We start from the raw sequence: 19,806 nt of genomic DNA, 5'->3' as shown, positions 1-19,806 counted from the left end.
AAATTATATGATGTTTAAATTTCAGTGTCCATAAACGAAGATTTATTGGAACATAACCACATTCATTTGCAAGTTGTCCATGACCACTTTGGTGCTATTGTGGCACTGCACTCCAGCCTGAATGACAGAGTGAGACTGCATCTCAAAACAAAAAGTTGAGAAAATGAATTCAGTACAGCCTGAAGTGGAATCTGCTAAGATGTGTTATGACTGTTCATACTAGAAACATATGTGTGTGTTAGTCCATTTTCATACTGCTATAAAGAAATGCCTGAGCTGGGTAATTTATAAAGAAAAAGAGGTTTAATGGACTCACAGTCCCACATGGCTGGGGAGGCCTCACAATTGTGGTGGTGAAGGAGGAGCAAAGGCATGTCTTACATGGCGGCAAGCAAGAGAGTGTGTGCAGGGGAACAGCCCTTTATAAATAAACCATCAGATCTCATGAGACTTACTCACTGTTATAACAACAGCATGATAAAATCCTGCCTCCATGATTCAGTTACCTCCAACTGGGTCCCACCCATGACACGTGGGGATTATGGGGGCTACAATTCAAGATGAGATTTGGATGGGAACACAGCTAAATCATATCAGTGTGGAATAGAAAAAGGCTCAGTTGGACAACTTATAAAGCTTGTAATAATACAAGGTGTTAAAGCCTATAGATTATTGATTGTATTATTTAAGTCAACAGATACTTTGTGGGAAATACTTGAATTTATCATGCATTATTGAACCAGTATTGTCAATAGCAAACTTTCTTTAGCTCTTGTGGACTTCACTGTCAACAGCTCTCATGAATTTTTGTCAGGACTATTAGCTGAATATCCCAACATGGCCTATAATACAGCAGTTCAATGGTTTAGTAGTGGTGAAGTTTCATTTAAGTTTTGAGCTCAGGACAAAGATTGAAATTTTTCTGAATGAGAACTGCCCTGAACCACCATTACTAAACACTGAATAGTTTTGGAAATTCATTATTGCTGCAGACTTGATAGTGTTTCTTAAGGAATTCAGCCTAAAACCACAAGACAAAAACAGTATTTATGTGAAACTCCTACTGTGTTAAGTGATTTGAAGAACTATTGTTTGAATCACAACTAATTTACTGGTTTAAGCTCTTCCCATGTTGTTAAAAATTAAAAAAAAGAAGAGCTCCATTCCCACACACATTTGCCACAGATACATTATCTGAGCCCAAACTACGGTTTGAGCTGTGTGTTAGGGACCTCAATGCAAACCCAAAAGAAATGTTTATATTTCAGAATCCATTGATCCGCAATTGAGAAGTGATTAATCTATTGAAAGGCAACTATCTAAAGAAAATTTTAAGAGTCAAATAGAATCTTATAAAAACATATAAATGTGTTTTATGTAATAAATATACTAAGCTAAACATCTTATGAGCTGGGTGCAGTGGCTCACAATTTTAATCCCAGTGCTTTGGGAGGCTGAAATGGGAGGGTCAGTTCAGCCCAGGAGTTCAAGATCAGCCTGGGCAACATAGTGAAACCCTGTCTCTACAAAAAAAAAAAAAAGATAAAAAAGTTAGCCTTGCGTGGTGGCACATGCCTATGGTCCCAGCTACTTGGGAGACCGAGGTGGGAGGATCATCTGAGCCTGGGAGGCAGAGGTTGCAGTGAGCCGAGATCACACCACTGCTCTCCATCCTGGATGACAGAGCAAGACCCTGTCTCAAAAAAAAAAAAAAAAAATTATGCTCATAGACCTAGTGGTGTTGGGAAGGTACCTATCTGTGTGAAGACATGTTCAAAGATGAACTATGTCACATCTCATTCCAAATCAGCATTAACAGATGAATATGCAAATATGCAGTTGGTTTTGACGATTCACAATACTAGCTCTGAATATCAATTAGAGAAATGTTACCCAAAAGATTTCCAGTGGGTAGGCCGGCATTACCCAAAAATTGTACTCTATCGTTATCCTTGAATTTCATCGTTAAGATTTTTTTGGAGAATATTTTTGCAAATATTTATTCTCTTCTTCTAGAAAACACCTATTCAATATTTTAGATTTGTGCGTTTTGACCTAGAAAACCTAAAGTATTCGTTATTTTTAAAGAAAACATCTCTAAGAGACGGAGTAAATAAGTAAGTGGGTTTGGGCTCACAGATTGGTATCCCCAAAATTGGGGCAGGAATCTGGGACCTTCTGCTCCCTCTCCCCAGCACAGCCTCTGCTTCTTAAACTCTTGGGGCCTGTAGGAGGAAGGCACCTTGGTGAGAACCACCAAGAGGACAGCTACATGCCCAGCAGCAGGAGATGGCAGCCCAGAGATGAGTTCACAGGCCTACAGCTCGTCTGCTGAGCACGTCTGCCCTCATGCTGATCTCCACTCACCAGTCTGCCTGCTTAGAGGCAGTCCTGTTGTGTGGATCATCTCTCTTAATTCACACAGTAGCCTTGTGAAGCAGATGGACCCTGTTCCTGTCCTCATATCCCTGATGGAGAAAATTGAGGCCCCAAGAGAATGGTCACTTGTAGCATCCATTGGCTGCAGTGTTGAGACCAGCTTTTGACACCAGGCAGAAAGAATCCAGAGACTGCTCTGAACTGCTCTGCAAAGCACACTGGTGAGGAATGCTCAGAATTACTGCCCCTCACTGAGAGGCATTTCTTTATTCCTAGTACCAAAAGAATGCTTAGCAAATAGGCTTTGGAGTCAGAGTCAGGCAGAGCCTCCCTGCCACTTTTTTTTTTTTTTTTTTAAATAGGAGACAGGTTCTCGCCCTGTCGCCCTGACTGGAGTACAGTGGCATGTTCGTAGCTCACTATATCCCTGAACTCCTGGGCTCAAGCAGTCCTCCTGCCTCAGCCTCCCGAGTAGCTTGGACTATAGGTGCATGCCACCATCAAGCCTGGCTAATTTTTTTAAATTGTTTTTGTAGAGACAGAGTCTTGCTATGTTGGCCAGGCTGATCTTGAACTCCTGGGCTGAAACACTTCTCCCAACTTGGCCTCCCAAAGTGCTGTGATTACAGGTGTGAGCCTCTGCCCTGTGATTACAGGCCTGAGCCTCTGCCTGGCCCAGACCCCATTTTGAATCACAGATCTGTCATATATTAGCTGTGTGTCATTAGGCAAATTGCTTAGCCTCTCTGATCCTTTATTTTCCTCAGCTCTCAAATGGGGATAATAGTATTTGCCCTACAACGTTGTTAGGGTTGGATACAAGTTTGGAAGGCCCAGGTGTGATGGTTGGCACACAAAGGCTAATACTGGGATTCCAAGGAGTCCCATGTGTTGGGCCCATCCTGGCCCTCAGCTTGTATATCTTAGCACTCATTCAGCCCCATCCTGCCTCTCCCTGTAAAAGTGGCCGGAGGAGGGCCCCCGAACAGTCAAATTCACCAGTGGTCTTGCCCGTTTAGGGTGTTTCTGGGATCAGAGGGAAGAGGAGGATTAATGATTCCAGAACCATAAAAAGTCCTCAATTTCCACCTTTCTGGTCTTACTCTTGGAATCCAGGGTCGCCATTAGCGTTAGGGAATATGGAGGAAACCCCTTTTCGGGCTTGTAGAAACCCACAGATGCATTTCTCAGGGGCTGGGCCATGTGTGCATTCTTCCCCAGTCTCCTTCCCACTCCCACTGGTGGTGGCCTGGCCTTATCTTTGGCTGGACTCATTGTTATAATGCATGCCACTGATGAAGTGCTCACTATGTTGAGTCTCTGTGCTGAAAAGTCCACTTCCTTGCTCTGGGACTTTGGGTAAGGTACTTAAACTGTCTGGGTCTCTGTTTCCTCATCTGTAAAATGGGGATGAGAATGTCACCTTCCCTATAGGATACTATGGGATTAAATGCGTTAATACACTTGACACTCTCAGAACAGTGCCTGCTGCATAGTAGGGCTTCGTATTCGTGGTTCTAATAGCCTGGGACATAAGGATTGTTACCTGAGATTCTGTAATACACCCAAGGCCACAGAGCTGTTGATTTGAGAGTGAGGGTTCCAACCCAGGTGTGCAGACTAAAGCCAGGTCACTCAACTATTACCCCAAACTGCTTCCAAGCCATGCCTACCCCCTCCCCAGCTGTCTCCCCATGCCCCTGTGCCCCGGCTCCATCCATTGCCTGATGAGCAATGCAGACATTTCCCTCTTCTATTGAAAATCCTATCCCTGTCATTGCCATAGAACCTAAGAGTCTGGAAAAGTCATTCCCTAACTACCCTCAGCCCCCTGCTCTCCAGCCTCGTGGGCCTCTCAAATGTGCCTCCTCTGGCGCTTGCTTCTGGCTTGGGCTTCTGTGATGCTTTCCTGGTCCTCACCAGCATCTCATCTCTTCATGGCCAGTGGTCCCATCTGTGTTGCACGGCACTTAGTTTGTGCCCCGAGTCACCACACCCCATAGCTGGTGTCAGAGTCAACAATGTCTGTCCCCTTTTCCTCCCGAAGGCAGGAGCTGTTTCTCCTTCCTCTCCTACCTCCAGCGCGTGGTGCGTATTGGATGCATGGATGGATGGATGGATGGATGGATGGGTGGGTGGGTGGATGGGTGGGTGGGTGGATGGATGGATGGATGGATGGATGGATGGATGGATGGATGGTTGGAGGTACTTGCTTCTTAGGAAGGAAGACAATTGGCTGGACCAGTTAGGTCTCTTTCCTACAGCTTTTTGAAGTTGCTTTTTAAAGTTACAATTAGAGCTGGAAGGGACTCCTTCAAGCAGGAAGTTGCTGAGGGAGCCAGGGACTAAGAAACACCATTTCACTCTTGTACCTGAAAGAGCTTTCTCGGCTTGGAGTGGGAAGTCACAGGCTGCTGTCCCCAACTCTGCTGGTTTTAGAGAAACATAGGAGGTGCAGCTTCCCCATTCACCGACACTACTTTAGGGCAGATTCTTTTAGTTTTCTTTGGGCAGAGAGGAAGCTCGGGGCTGCAGACTGTCATGGGTGGCCATGTGTGCAGCTCCAGCACCCCGGATTGGCCAGGATTGAGGGAGCTGACTGTGGTGGAGCTGCACCCATGGCAAAGGGCAAGGGCCCAGGGTTGGCTCAGGTGGGTGGGCTTGGGCTGGCCTGAAGGGAGCCAGAGTGGGCATTTGGCCACCAGGAGAGAGGGTGAAGGCAAATCAAAAAATAAGAGTTGCATCAGGGGATTTTGGCTTTTGAACCTAAAGCCAATTTTTAAAAAATGTTCACGTTTCTTTGGCTCTTTGAATATTTAACAAATAGTTATATGTGATGTAAGCCTAAATTGTGAAAAATCTATGATTATGAAGAGTTAGGGCTTGAGTAGCACGCCCCATCTGGCTCCCAGATGTCATCCAAAAGGTCACCAGGATGGGCCGGACGCAGTGGCTCATGCCTGTAGTCCCAGAGATTCAGGAGGCCAAGATGGGAGGATTGTTGGAGGTCAGGAGTTCGAGACCAGCCTGGGCAACAGAGTAAGACCCAACGTAAAATTATTAGCTGGACCTGTCGGCACACGCCTGCAGTCCCAGCTACTCGGGAGGCTGAGGTGGGAGGATCGCTTGAGCCCAGGAGTTCGAGGCCGCAGTGAGCTATGATGGCACCACTGCACTCCAGCCTGGGTGACAAAGCGAGACTCTGTCTCTAAATAAATAAACAAACAAACCCAGGATGGCTAAATAGTAGCAAGCAGAGCCTTACTGGCAGGACCAGTCTGTGGCATGTACCGAAGGTGACATCCAGGGAGAGGGGAAGGACAGGTCGGGTTTTATGCCTCATGGGGCCTGTATCACACAATGGAGTCACAGATTCAGCAGGTCTGGGGGGAAAGCTATAAATATTTCCAAGGGGGATTGAACGTATGGGCAGTAGGCAAACATGTAACGTGCATCCCATGTCCACTTGGGGGTGAGGTTCTAGCATTGGCTTTTGACATCAGAAAATGAGCCACAGGGCACAAAGTTTGTGCACAGCCTGTCGGTGCTGAAGCCGGCCCGGGGTCTGCAGTGTTATGAGAGCCGGTAGGGCCGGCCCTCTGTCCCAGCAGAGCTGTGATGGTCTGGGTTGTAAATCAGAGTTAGGAGGGGTCTGACAACTTGCCTGTTAGTGCAGCGTTTAGCCCCAGTGTGATTTGTCCTGCAGCCCAGGAATCTAGGGGCTTGCCTGCTCACTGAGCTTAGACCCTGGAGCCCAGGGAGCTCTTAGTTGACAGAAGCTCTTAGTTGAGTCCTTTTGGTCTCAGATCACACTGGTAATGCTCCTGCCAAGCAGCCCCAGTCAGAGGCCCAGCCTACTGCCAGGAGCTGCCTGTCAAACCGCAGCTTAGGGGGTTTAAAAGGAAATTAAACCCCTCTTCAAGACCACATAGATTAACCTCTGGTTGGGAGGTGACCACAAATCTTATCAAGGGAAATTGTCTAGACGTTTCGAGGCGCTCTAGGACGGGGACCTGCTCAGTCTTTCTAGAAAGGCCCACGGCTGCAGGGGCCCGGCTAAGGGGCCACCTCTGCCCCAGAAGCGGAAAGCTGCGTCCTTCCCCTGTGCCCACTGGGACTGACTTGGAGCCCCGAGGAAGGATTTGTTCCTGCGGGAATCAAGTTCCCTCAGGCCACACCAGCCTGGGAATCAAAACCGGATTGCAGTGACAAAACAGAGCGTCTCTGGCTCTGCGCCTACCCTGTTCTCGCTGTGCCCCCAGTGCTCTCAAAGCTGCGTCCTTCCCTGCCTGCCTCCCTCCGGCCCAGCAGCGGCGCTGGGACCCCTCTCCAGTCACCCTGGCCTGCCCTCCTACCCTCCATGCCTGGGCCTCACGGCTGCAGAGGCCAAAAAGTGGAGTGGCCCCTGTGTCACAAGTCCCGCAGGGCCGGGGAGAGGAGGGAGGGGTGCAGGAAGCCTGGGAGCACCCACCCTTCAGGGCTCAGGACAACCCCACTCCTGGGCAGTCCCCAGCCCTGGCAGCGACAATCCTGGGCCCTGCCCAGCACCGCACGGCACTGCCAAGGCGGAGCTGGACACATGCCCATGGGGTAGAGTTTGATTTGGGGGCCATTTTTGCCACTTTCTAGAATGATGTTTTCTCAAAATTCAGACTGTCATTCAAATAATAGTTTCTGACTGTGATGAAAAGAAAAAGACAACGTGCTTCCCAAACTAAGAGTATTCAAAGACTTTTTGAGTTCCTGTAATAATACACCAATTTCCCTTAGATTTACTTCTGTTTCTTATATCTCCTTAGATCTAGAACAGTTTGCTCTCTGTATTTTGGGTGAAAGAAAAGTGTTCCCCAGCACTTGGGGAGGCCAAGGCAGTGGAGGTCAGGAGTTCGAGACCATCCTGGCCAACATAGTGAAACCCCATGTAGTAGGGTCTTTAGTGGAGACATCTCTACTAAAAGTACAAAATTTAGCCAGGTGTGGTGGCGGGCGCCTGTAATCCCAGCTGCTCAGGAGGCTGAGGCAGGAGAATCACTTGAACCCGGGAGGTGGAGGTTGTAGTGAGCTGAGGTCAAGACACTGCTGGGTAACGAGCAAAACTCCATCTCAAAAAAAAAAAAAAAAAAAGAAAAGAAAGGAAAAGTGTTCCCCACTCTAATGTTTTGAATGGTTTCATATTTTCCATGTAAATCTTTGATCCATTTGGAATTTATCCTATTATTATATGCTGTGAGGCGTGGATTCAATTTTATATTTTCCCAAATGGCTGGCTGGTTGTTCCAACACCACTTATTAAAAGCTTCATCTTTCCCACATCTTAGTTAAAGGTTCACATTGATTACTTATCATATGATAACCGTCATGATTACTTAGGTCTTCTTCTGGACGTTCTAATGTGCTGTGTTGGTTTGTAAACCTCTGCACACGCCACTCCTACCCGGCTTCAGTTACAGAAGCTGCCGAGCCGTTTCAGTGCTTAGCAGGCACATGCACCGCATTTCACCACGTTTCTCTTCAGGGTTTTCCTGCTTACCCTTGCTTTTATTCCCCCCATATGAATTTTAGAATAAATATACTTAATTTCAGAAAAAAAGTCTGTAAATTATGAATTCACTTGGGAGAAATGACTTCTTCTGATGTTGTTGATTGATCTTATCCAAGAAGAAGATATGTCTTTTTATGTATTAAATCTACTTTTGTGTCTTTCAGAAGCGTTTTGAAGTTTTTCTTATAAAAGGTTTACACAATTCTTGTTGAGTTTGTGCTGAGAGACTTTCGTTTCTACTGGAAGTGGGATTTTCTCTTCCATTATATCTTTTAGCAGGCTATTACAGGACTATGTGAAGGCTGGTGATTTTTATGTTCATTTTACATCTTGCTATCTTACTAAATTCTCTCCTTGTTTTTTAGGTGTTTGTCTATTGAATCTTTTGTATTTTCCTAGTATGCAATGATATTATCTGCCAATAGGGATATTTTCTGTTTTCTTTCCAATGCTTGTCTTTTTGTTGCTGTCTCTTGTCTAATTATATTGGCTAATAATTCCAGGGCAATATTCAGTGGTAGAGGCATAGTGAGGATCCTTAATTTATTCCTGATGTTAAATGGAAATGTGTTATTTTATTTATTTATTTATTTATTTATTTAGACACAGGGTTTCACTCTGTCACTCAAGCTATGGTACAGTGGCACAATCTTGGCTCCCTGCAACCTCTGCCTCCCGGGTTCAAGCGATTCTCCCACCTCAGCCTCCTGAGTAGCTGGGACTACAGGTGCGTGCCACCACGCCTGGCTAGTTTTTTTGTATGTTTAGTAGAGATGAGGTTTTTCCATGTTGGCCAGGCTAGTCTTGAACTCCTGGTCTCAAGTGATCCACCTGCCTCAGCCTCCCAAAGTGCTGGGATTACAGGCATGAGCCACTATGCCCAGCCTGATTTTATTTTAAAATAGAGACAGGGTCTCACTCTGTCACCCAGGCTGAAGTACAGTGGCATGATAATGGCTCACTGCAGCTTTGAACTCCTGAGCTCAAGCAATCCTCCTGTCTTAGCCTCCTAAGTAGCTGGGACTACAGGTGTGTACCTGTGCACCATGCCTGGCTCATTTAAAACAATTTTTTTTTATAGAGACAGAGTCTCTCTATGTTGCCTAGGCTGGTCTAGAACTTCTGAGCTCAAATGATTCTCCTGCCTCAGTCTCACAAAGTGCTGAGATTACAGGTGTGAACCACCAGCTGTGTGATACTGTGGTATAACAAAAAAATTTTTTTGGTCTTCATCCCCAGTTCCTGGCCCAGAGCTCCTAAAACCCTTAGAGTTTCGGAGTGACTGGGGAAGGAGAATTGTGTTCTGTAATTCATTACAAGGTCCTTTCAGCCATACCCAAGTGTATGCTGATAAGGATAGGGGCTGGTTGCCAGAGGAACCAACAGTGTGACAAGAGGGTTTGGGAGGGGAGAGGGCTAGAGACTGAGTTAATCATCAGTGGCCAATGATTTAGTCAGTGCATCTTTCTACACCAACAACCAGTTCTTCAATTCTTCAGACACCAACTGGATGTCCTATGATTCAATTCAATTCTGAAACTAACTACCTGCAGTTGGCATCAGACATTGCAGGTGAAGGGCTCGGCCCTGCAAGCCTGCCTCAGCTGCCCCCACTTCAGACATCAATCATAGATCATAGAGATTGCGGTGAGCTGAGATCGCACCATTGCACTCCAGCCTGGACAACAGAGTGAGACTCCGTCTCAAAAAAAAAAAAAAAAAATCTAAGTGAATAGAAGATCCAGTTAAAAACAAAAAGACTTTCAGACTGGGTAAAAAATGGAGCAAAAGAGCAAAACTCCATCTCAAAATAACAATAATAATAACAATAATATCTAATAAAGACAAGAATATTTTGTAATATAATGGAACCTTCACAGAAACCTTAATTGATGAGATTTAGAGAACTTGCAGGTTGGTGAATGCATCCCCGTGCCAGGAGAGTAGCATACCCCAAAACTCTGCAAGAACAGAAGCTCATGAGCTGGGGACCCTCCCAAACCTCACCCTATGTACATCTTTATCTGGCTATTTATTTTCATTCTTTTTTTTTTTTTTAGACGGAGTCTTGCTCTGTCACCCTGGCTGGAATGCAGTGACGTAATCTCAGCTCACTGCACCTCTGCCTCCTGGGTTCAAGCAGTTCCCTGCCTCAGTCTCCTGAGTAGCTGGGATTATAGTCGCCCGCCACTACGCCTGGCTACTTTTTGTATTTTTAATAGAGATGGTGTTTCACCAGTTCAAGATGGCTGGTCTTGAACTCCTGACCTCATGATCAACCCGCCTTGGCCTCCCAAAGTGCTGGGATTACAGGTGTGAACCACCACACCTGGCCTTTTTTCATTCTTGATAATATATTTTGTAATAAACCAGTAAATGTAAGTAAATTGTTTTTTTGAGTTCTGTGAGCCATTATAGCAAATTATTACACCTGAGGAAGGTATCACAGGAACCCCCCCACAGTGTTTAGCCAAGTTGGTCAGAAGTGTTGGAGGGCCTAGGACCTATGATTGGTGTCTGAAGTGGGGGCAGCTGAGGCAGGCCTGCAGGACTGAGCCCTTAACCTTCAACGTCTGATGCCAACTCCAGGTAGTTAGTTTCAGAATTGAATTGAATCATATGACACCCAGTTGGTGTCTGAAGAATTGAAGAACTGGTTGTTGGTGTAGAAAGATGCACATATCTGGTGTCAGAAGTGTGAGTAGGGAAACAGTTTTCCTTTAGAATCCCTCCAGCATTTCCCTGCTAAGTAAATGTCCCGTCTCATACCTAGTACCTCTTTCACCTTAAACTTTACTTTGATTGTAATTAGTGCAGTTATACTAGTCACCTCTTGGTTGGTGCTTGCATGATCTTTTACCATCCTTTTGCTTTTAGCCTTTCTGTATCCTTATGCCTTAGAGATGTCTTTTGTCAATACGGTATATATGGGCTTTGCATTTTTTACCCAGTCTGAAAGTCTTTTTGTTTTTAATTGGACCTTCTATTCACTTAGATTTTTTTTTTTTTTTTTTTTTTTGACACGGAGTCTTACTCTGTTGCCCAGGCTAGAGTGCAATGGCATGATCTCAGCTCACTGCAACCTCCAGCTCCCAGGTTCAAATGATTCTCCTGTCTCAGCCTCCCAAGTAGCTGGGACTACAGGCATGCACCACCACACCCACCTAATTTTGTATTTTTAGTAGAGACAGGGTTTCTCCATGTTGGTCAGGCTGGTCTCAAACTCCCAACCTCAAGTGATCTGCCCGCCTCAGCCTCCCAAAGTGCTGGGATTACAGGTGTGAACCACCATGCCCAGCCTGGTTTTTCTTGATTGTAGTTGGCTGGTAGTGAATTATTCTGCTTTTGATATTTGAAAATATTATTTGTCTTTATTCTTGAATATTATTATTATTATTATTATTTTGAGATGGAGTTTTGCTCTTGCTGCCCAAGCTGGAATGCAGTGGTGCGATCTCGGCTCACTGCAACCTCCACCTCCTGGGTTCAAGTGATTCTCCTGCCTCAGCCTCCCAAATAGCTGGGATTACAGGCGTGCCCCACCATGCCCAGATAATTTTTTTGTATTTTTGGCCATGCTGGCCAGGCTGGTCCCGAATTCCTGACCTCAGGTGATCCACCTGCCTTGGCCTCTCAAAGTGCTGGGATTACAGACTTGAGCCACCATGCCCAGCAAATGATATTATTTTTTAACTTTGAATTTTTAAATAACTTCAGAATGAATGACGAAAAGTGACAAAAGTAGTACTGAGAGTTCCTATATACTCTTCATGCAGTTTCCTGTCATATAAATACGTGATAGAACCATAGTGCAATTATGAGAATCGGTGTTCATTATGAAGATTAACACTGATGCTGTATTGGTAACTAATTCAACCTATTTGAATTTCATCCATTGTCCTGCTAATATTTTCCTGGACCAGGATACAACCCAGGATCATGCCTTGTGTTTTGCCATCCTGCCTCTTTAGTCTTCTTTAATCTGGGACAGTCCTCGGTCTTTGTCATTCATGATTTTGACACTTTTGAAGAGTTCTAGCTAGTTATTTTGTATAATTCCCCTCAGTTTTCTTTTTTCTGATGCTTTTTTGTGATGAAATTCAGGTTCTACATTTTTGGCAAGAATACCACGAAGGGCTGTTGTGCCATTCTCAGTGCATCATGTCAGAAGGCACAGGCTTCATTACTGGTGATGTTCACTTTGCTCACTTAACTGGTTAACTGGTTAGAGTGGCATGTTTTAGTTTTCTTCACTATAAGGAGACTAGTTTCCCTTTATAAGTAATAAGTATTTTGTGGGAGAAACTTTGAGACCATGTGTGTTTGTCATCTATTGCTGTGTAACAAATTACCCCCAAATTTGCCCTTCTTATGCTTTTAATTTCAGGTTTTCTACAGTTTCACCTTACCTCCCCTTTTTATAGTCTGGCTTGACTTGGTGCCCTGAAGTAGAAGAACCACAAGTAGCATCTGGGTGCCATAAGAAAGAGCCATGCAGGACAGGAGGAATTGGGCGGAGGGTGGCAGTGGGGGCAGGAGAGGATTGCACAGAGGGCAGACCGCTTGCTGCATCCGGGGCCCCTTGGCACAGCATCTGTGACAGTCGTGGCTGATCCAGACTCAAGCTGGAAAGGCTGTGCCTGGTTCCTCTCAATACTCGGGACTATTCACATGACTGTCACCTCCACTGTCACCTCAGGGTTGAAGTAACCCAGGGAGTCTCTTCCTCATCACAAAAAGAGCCAAAACCATTCTTATTATTCATTATTATTATTATCATAGTTATTACCTGGAAGTCTCTCATCTAAAGTTCATCATCTGACCCAATTTAATTAATGTCAGGGCTCAGGCAGGTCAACCCATGATTATTTTCGTGTTTATTCAAGTAGAATTTTTGTTTGTTTGTTTCTGAGGCAGGATCTTGCTCTTTTACCCAGACTGGAGGTCAGTGGCACAATCTCGGCTCACTGCAGCCTCCACCTCCCAGGCTCAAATGATGCTCCCACCTCAACCTCCTGAGTAGCTGGGACTGCAGGAGCGTGCCACCACACCTAGCTAATTTTTTCCTGTGTTTTGTAGAGATGGGGTCTCGCTCTGTTGCCTAGGCTTGCTCAGGGAGATTTTTGTTGTAGACAGTAAGCAACATGAGTATTTGTTATTCAGTGACACATTAAGCTCAGTTAAAGGCCCTCTCTATCTCCTTCAGTTCTGCTCTGATCTTAGTTATTTCTTGTCTTCTGCTAGCTTTTGAATTTGTTTGCTCTTGCTTCTCCAGTTCTTTTAATTGTGATGTTAGGGTGTTGATTTTAGATCTTTCCCACTTTCTCCTGTGGACATTGTATGCTATAAATTTCCCTCTAAACACTGCTTTAGCTGTGTCCTAGAGATTCTGGTACGTTGTGTCTTTGCTCTTATTGGTTTCAAATAACTTATTTATTTCTGCCTTAGTTTCATTATTGTTAGAAGTAAGGCTCGGAGTCATAAGGAAAAATAAGCATTAAGATAAAGGATTTCTCAGCAAAGCAAATTTACTTCTGTGCAGAAGGGTATCTCCCATATGGCTGGTTGCCACAAGGGCACTTAGAACAAAGGAGAGTAGAAGTTTTTATTCCTGACGCGACTCCTGCCGCTGTGTCCTTCCCCCATTGCCTGGGGTCAGGCTGCACAATTTAAATTAGACCCAACTGGCTAAACATTTAAACTTCCTTCGATAAGGTGGATGCATAATGGGAGAGAGGGGAGAGGAGGAAGGAGTCCTCTGCGGGGAACTAGAGAGCCAGTCTTTTCCTAAATAAGGAAAGGAATGTGAGCTGTTGTTGATAACGCCACTGGTGCTGTGGCATGCCTGAGCATGTAGTAAAGTCAGAAAGAAGAAAAGGAGAAGCAAGGTGGGGGGCAGTACTTGGAATTAAAGAATAAAAGGTTGAGCAGGCTGTCTGAAGAGAAACTTTGCCATATCTCACAGTTATTGACCCAGTAGTCATTCAGGAGCAGGTTGTTCAGTTTCCATGTAGTTGTGTGGTTTTGAATGAGTTTCTTAATCCTGAGTTCTAAACCTGTGTGTTCTGCACCTGTGTCCCAGAACTTAAAGTACAAAACAAAAAACAAAAGGAAAAAAAAAATAAAAGAAAAAAGTCCTGTCTATTCTAGGGGTTACTGTTTCGCACAAGTGCTGATCTCAAAATCACGGCAGGCCTTGAACTGTGGCGTGGTACTAGTAAGAGGCTACTGCTTTTAAGTTCAGCAGATTCTCACTGGGCTCCATGCGGAGCAGGGCCCCCAGCCTCCTGCTCACTCCAGGGAACCCTGGGCAGCCGCCATGTGCTGACATGGGTGGGCACTGGGGCTGAGGTGGATCCTGAGGCAGGTGGCAGGGGACATGGAGCAAACACACCCAGGTCTTCAGGTCCTGCTGTACAAAATGTCGTTGATGTTGTCTTTATTTTATTTTAACTTTTTTAGAGATGGAGTCTTGCTCTGTTGCCCAGGCTGGAGTGCAGTGATGCAATCATGGCTCCCTGCAGCTTCAGCTTCCTGGGCTCAAGCACCTCCCACCTCAGCCTCCCAAGTAGCTGTGACCACAGGCATGCACCACCACACCCAGCTTTTTTTTTTTTGGTAGAGATGTTGCCCAGGCTGGTCTCAAACTCCTGGGTTCAAGTGATCCCCCTGCCTCAGCCCCCCAAAGTACTGGGATTACAGGTGTGAACTACTGCACCTGGCCTGGCATTGTCTTTAGTGTTTTTTGAATGTAGAAATGTTGATAAAGGTCTTGCCCTCAGGCTTTGTAACCCAGAGTTTCCTACAAAGCCGGCTGTCACTCCCTGCCTTCCATCCTGCATTCAAGGTTTTGGGGGAACCTAGAACATTCTAGAACCAATCAACTCTTTGCCTTTAGTTCAACACAGATTAGGCTCACTTTTGAGGGAATGTTCTTAAAATGCTGCTCCCTGGTTTGGTCCCTGGCAACAAAACTGAAATCTGTTTTATTTTGATTTTTGAGATGGAGTCTCACTCTTTCGCCCAGGCTAGAGTGCAGTGGCACGATCTTGGCTCACTGCAACCTCTGCCTCCCAGGTTTAAGCAATTTCTCTGCCTCAGCTGCCTGAGTAGCTGGGATTACAAGTGTGTGCCATCACACTTGGCTAATTTTTGTATACATATATATATATATTTTTTTTTTTTTTAGTAGAGATGGGATTTCACCATGTTGGCCAGGGTGGTCTCGAACTCCTGACCTCAAGTGATACACCCGCCTTGGACTCCCAAAGTGCTGGGATTACAGGCGTGAGCCACTGTGCCCAGCCCTGAAAGCTGTTAGAAGGAGATGCCTGTGAGGAATTGAGCTCATCAGAACTGGATTTTTTATTTGCTTCCTTACTCAAAAGTCGTAGCTGGTTTATGCTTTGGGGGTAATAGTTCTGCTTAGTACAGTAAACAATTATTTAATGCCTACTGTCATGTTACCCTGAGTCTAAGATAGTTATCAATGGTAAGATGGACCATGAATTTATTATAACAGCTTTACAGGAAAAATTAAAAGAAACACCGTGGCATAAATAGACCCATTGATTGTAAGACTGGTTCTAATATTAGAATCATTGTATTGTGAAAAAGGTGTGCTTTTGAGAGTTGAGGGAAGAAGATATGTGTGGTGAGGGAAAAGGGCAAGAGTAGCAATAAAAATATGAATTCTCAGTGTTAAAACCCATTTACGCCTAGTGTTCCATTATTGGAATGCTAAGCATGTGGGAGTTATTTATATCCTACTGCTCAAGGTCATCGCCAAGGTCTGATTGCCTCAGGCGTAAATGGGTTAAGAACTCTTGCTTTGTTTGATGGCATTTGATATGTAGACTCCTTCATGCTCTTACCACCCTTTCCCTTGAGTCCCCAAAGTCTATTGTGTCATTCTTATGCCTTTGCATCCTCATAGCTTAGCTCCCACTTTTGAGTGAGGACATACAATGTTTGGTTTTCCATTTCTGAATTACTTCACTTAGAATAATAGTCTCCAGTCTCATCCACGTTGCTGCAAATGTCATTAATCCATTCCTTGTTATGGCTGAGTAGTATTCCATCATATATATATGCCACAGTTTCTTTATCCACTCATTGATTGATGGGCATTTGGGTTGGTTCCACTTATCTAGTTATTTTTGTAGAATAAATTCCTATAGGTAGAATTACTAAAAAGTGTATGCATGTTTACACTATAATGCATATTTCAAAGAGCCCTCCTGACAGGGTTGTACCTTTCTCTAGATAGTATATCAGAATGTCCATTTCCATTTCAGCATGTACATTTCCCTCCCTCTTGTCATTTTTGCTTGAATGTACATACACTGGCTTGTGATAGGAGCCTCTATTTACATGTTTGTCATTTTTCCTATTAGGTTGTTCCTCTTTTTCATTGGTTTTTTTCATTATCTTAAAATTATGAAATATCTAGTACATATAAAAAGGTATGAACGCTCTACACGTAGACTTATTTACTCATCAAACACTTAAAGATAACATTACGCATGCAGCCGAAGCCGCTTCTTACTGATTTTTCAGGCGCCTTTTACTTATTAATCACCCTTTGGCTGTTTTGTATATTACAGATATGTTTCCTAGTTTGCCCTTTGTCTTTTCATTTGTCTATGATGTCTTTGACATATGAACATTATATGTTTTTATGTAATTATAAAGAATATGGTTTCCTTTATAGTTTGTGATTTTTCTGTCAGACTAAGAAGAACCTCTTTGCTCCAGGATAGTATAAACACTCTCCAATATTTTTCTCGACGTTTAAAACCTTGTTTGCATTTAAATGTTCTATCTATTTGGAATAGACAGTATGTGTGTATGTGTGTTGAGATAAAAATGTAACTTTATATTACCAAGAAAATTGAGCATTGAGGTTAGAATAAACTTACCAAGTTGGTAATTTGAAAATATATTGCCTTAATGAATGCATTTCTGGTACAGGTTGAACCTTCCTCATCCAAAAACTTGAAATATGTAATGCTCCCAAATCCAAAACTTTTTGAGTTCCAATATGATGCCACAGAGGAAAAATTCACACCTGACCATGTAACCTCATGTAAGTGCAGTCAAAATTTCTTCATGCACATAATTATTTAAAATATTGTATAAGATTATCCTCAGGCTATGTGTAATAGGTGTATATGAAACATAGATGAATTTTCTGTTTAAGCTTGTGTGGGTCTCATCCGCAGGATATCTTATTATGCATTTACAAATATTCCAAAATCAGAAAAAATCAGAAATCTGAGACACTTCTGTTTCCAAGCATTTTGGAAGAGGGATACTCAATTTGTATTACTGGAGAGGTTGAACCTCTTCATTCTGTTTTTCTTGAGTTCTCTCTTTGAAATGTTTTATTATACAAAAGTAGAGTAATGTAATGAATTTATCTGTATTCATGACTTAGCTTCAACAATTGTCAACTTAATAATTCATCTCTATCTCTACCACTCCCCACTCTGTATTATGTTGAAGCAAATCTCAACATGTTATTTTATCTGTAAGTATTTCAATATGTGTCTCTAAAATATAAGCAAGGGCTTTAAAGAAATATAATCATAATACCATTATCATACCTTAAGATATAATTGTTTTATTTTTTATTTTTATTTTAAGCTCTGAGGTACATGTGCAGTATGTGCAGGTGTGTTACACAGGTAAACGTGTGCCATGGTGGTTTGCTGCACCTGTCAACCCATCACCTAGGTATTAAGCCCAGCATGCATTAGCAATTTGTCCTGATGCTCTCCCTCCTTTCACCCACCACCCCCAACAGGCCCCAGTGTGTGTTGTTTCCCTCCCAGTGTCCATGTATTCTCATTGTTCAGTTCCCACTTATAAGTGAGAACATGTGGTGTTTGGTTTTCTGATCCTGCGATAGTTTGCTGAGGATAATGGCTTCCAGCTACATTAATGTCCCTGCAAAGGACATGATCTTGTCCCTTTTTATGGCTGCATAGTATTCCATGGTGTAAATGTACCACATTTTCTTTATCTAGTCTATCACTGATGGACATTTGGGTTGATTCCATGTCTTTGCTATTGTGAATAGTACTGCAATGAACACATGCATGCATGTATCTTTATAATCAAATGATTTATATTCCTCTGGGTCTATACCCAGTAATGGGATTGCTGGGTCAAATGGTACTTCTGGTTCTAAATCTTTGAGGAATCACCACACCATCTTCCACAATGGTTGAACTAATTCACATTCCCACCAACAGTGTAAAAGCCTTCCTATTTCTCTTCAACTTTGCCAGCATCTCTTGTTTCCTGACTTATTAATAATCGCCATTCTGACTGGCGTGAGATGGTATCTCACTGTGAGTTTGATAGATACAATTGTTTAATATGATCACATATTAGATCAGTGTTCAAATTTCTCATTGTCTTATAAATGTCCAAATAAGTTTCATATGTTGGAATTGGTTAATATAGCTCTAAATCTCTTTAATTTCATAGACGCCTTTCTATCTCTTCTTTTTCCTGCAATTTATTTTGAATACATTATTTTTAATTTATTCCTTATTCTGTAGAATCTCCTAGAGTCTGGATTTTGCTGATTGCATCTTCGTGGTGGTGTTTAACATGTTTCTTTTTCTTCTGGTTTTTTAGAAGATTGGTAGTTGGATCCAAAGGATTGTTCATATTCAAATGTGACTTTTTGGGGTCAGTTCTATAGGGAATACTGATCTCACCCCTTTTCCCCCAATATTTTATTATAAAAAATTTCAAACATACAAAAAAATGGAAAGACCTGTATAGTGAACACTAATATACTTACCATCTTGATCACAGAATTAGCATTTTTCTATATTTCCTTTATCACATTCTATTCATCTCTCATCTCTTCATCCACCCCTCAACCTTCTTATTCTTTTATGTTTCAAGTAAGTTTAAGATATCAGTAGAGTTCACCTATAAACACTTCAGCGTGCATATCATTACTTAGAGTTCACATTTATTTATGGTTTTTGTTTTTTAGGTAAAATATATAGAGAGTGAAATGCACAAATATTAAGTGTACATTTAATGTGTATTGACCTTTGTAACCAACACCTGTCAAGATACATAAATTGTCATTACCCTAGAAAGATTCCTCACCCTCCTACTGAGTCCCTACCTACAACACTCAGAGGCAACCACTATTCTGATATTTTCACCACAGATTAATTTTGCTTCTTCTGAAACTTCATATACTGGAAAACAAGTAGCATGATAACAGGTTTAAAACCAACCATTTTACTAACTACACTAAATGTAACTGAAATAAAAATTCCATTTAAAAGGTAGAGATTACCAGACTAGATAGAAGAGCCAGATTAAACGTATGCTGTTTACAAGAGACATGCTTTTGGCATAAAGACAGAGTAATGAATTAAATGAAGGAGAAGAATATAATATCATGCAAATTGATATTATAAATTTCAATTTATATTTCAATAGGATTGGCTTTCCTATAGTTAGATTACCGGATATAAAGGAATATTAACAAAAACAATGAAGGAGCATTTTATAATGGTAAAGAGCAATATGACAAGGAGATGTAACAATCTTAAATGTATATGTACCTAATAATAGCTTCAGAAAACATGAAGCAAAACCCAACAGAACTATAGGGAGAAATTTCCACACCCACAGTTAGAGTTGGAGATTTTAGAAATCCTCTTTCCATAATTGATACAGCTACTACTCAGAAAATTAGTAAAGACAACAAAGGTTTGAATAATCCTATGACCAGTTTAACCTGTTTATCATTTATAAAACACTACACCTGGCCAGGCGCGGTGACTCACACCTGTAATCCCAGCACTTTGGGAGGCTGAGACGGGCGGATCACGAAGTCAGGA

The sequence above is a fragment of the Macaca thibetana genome, chromosome 3 (genome assembly GCF_024542745.1).
Source record: "Macaca thibetana thibetana isolate TM-01 chromosome 3, ASM2454274v1, whole genome shotgun sequence".
Lineage (NCBI taxonomy): Eukaryota > Metazoa > Chordata > Mammalia > Primates > Cercopithecidae > Macaca > Macaca thibetana.
Note: the sequence above shows the minus strand (reverse complement) of the source record.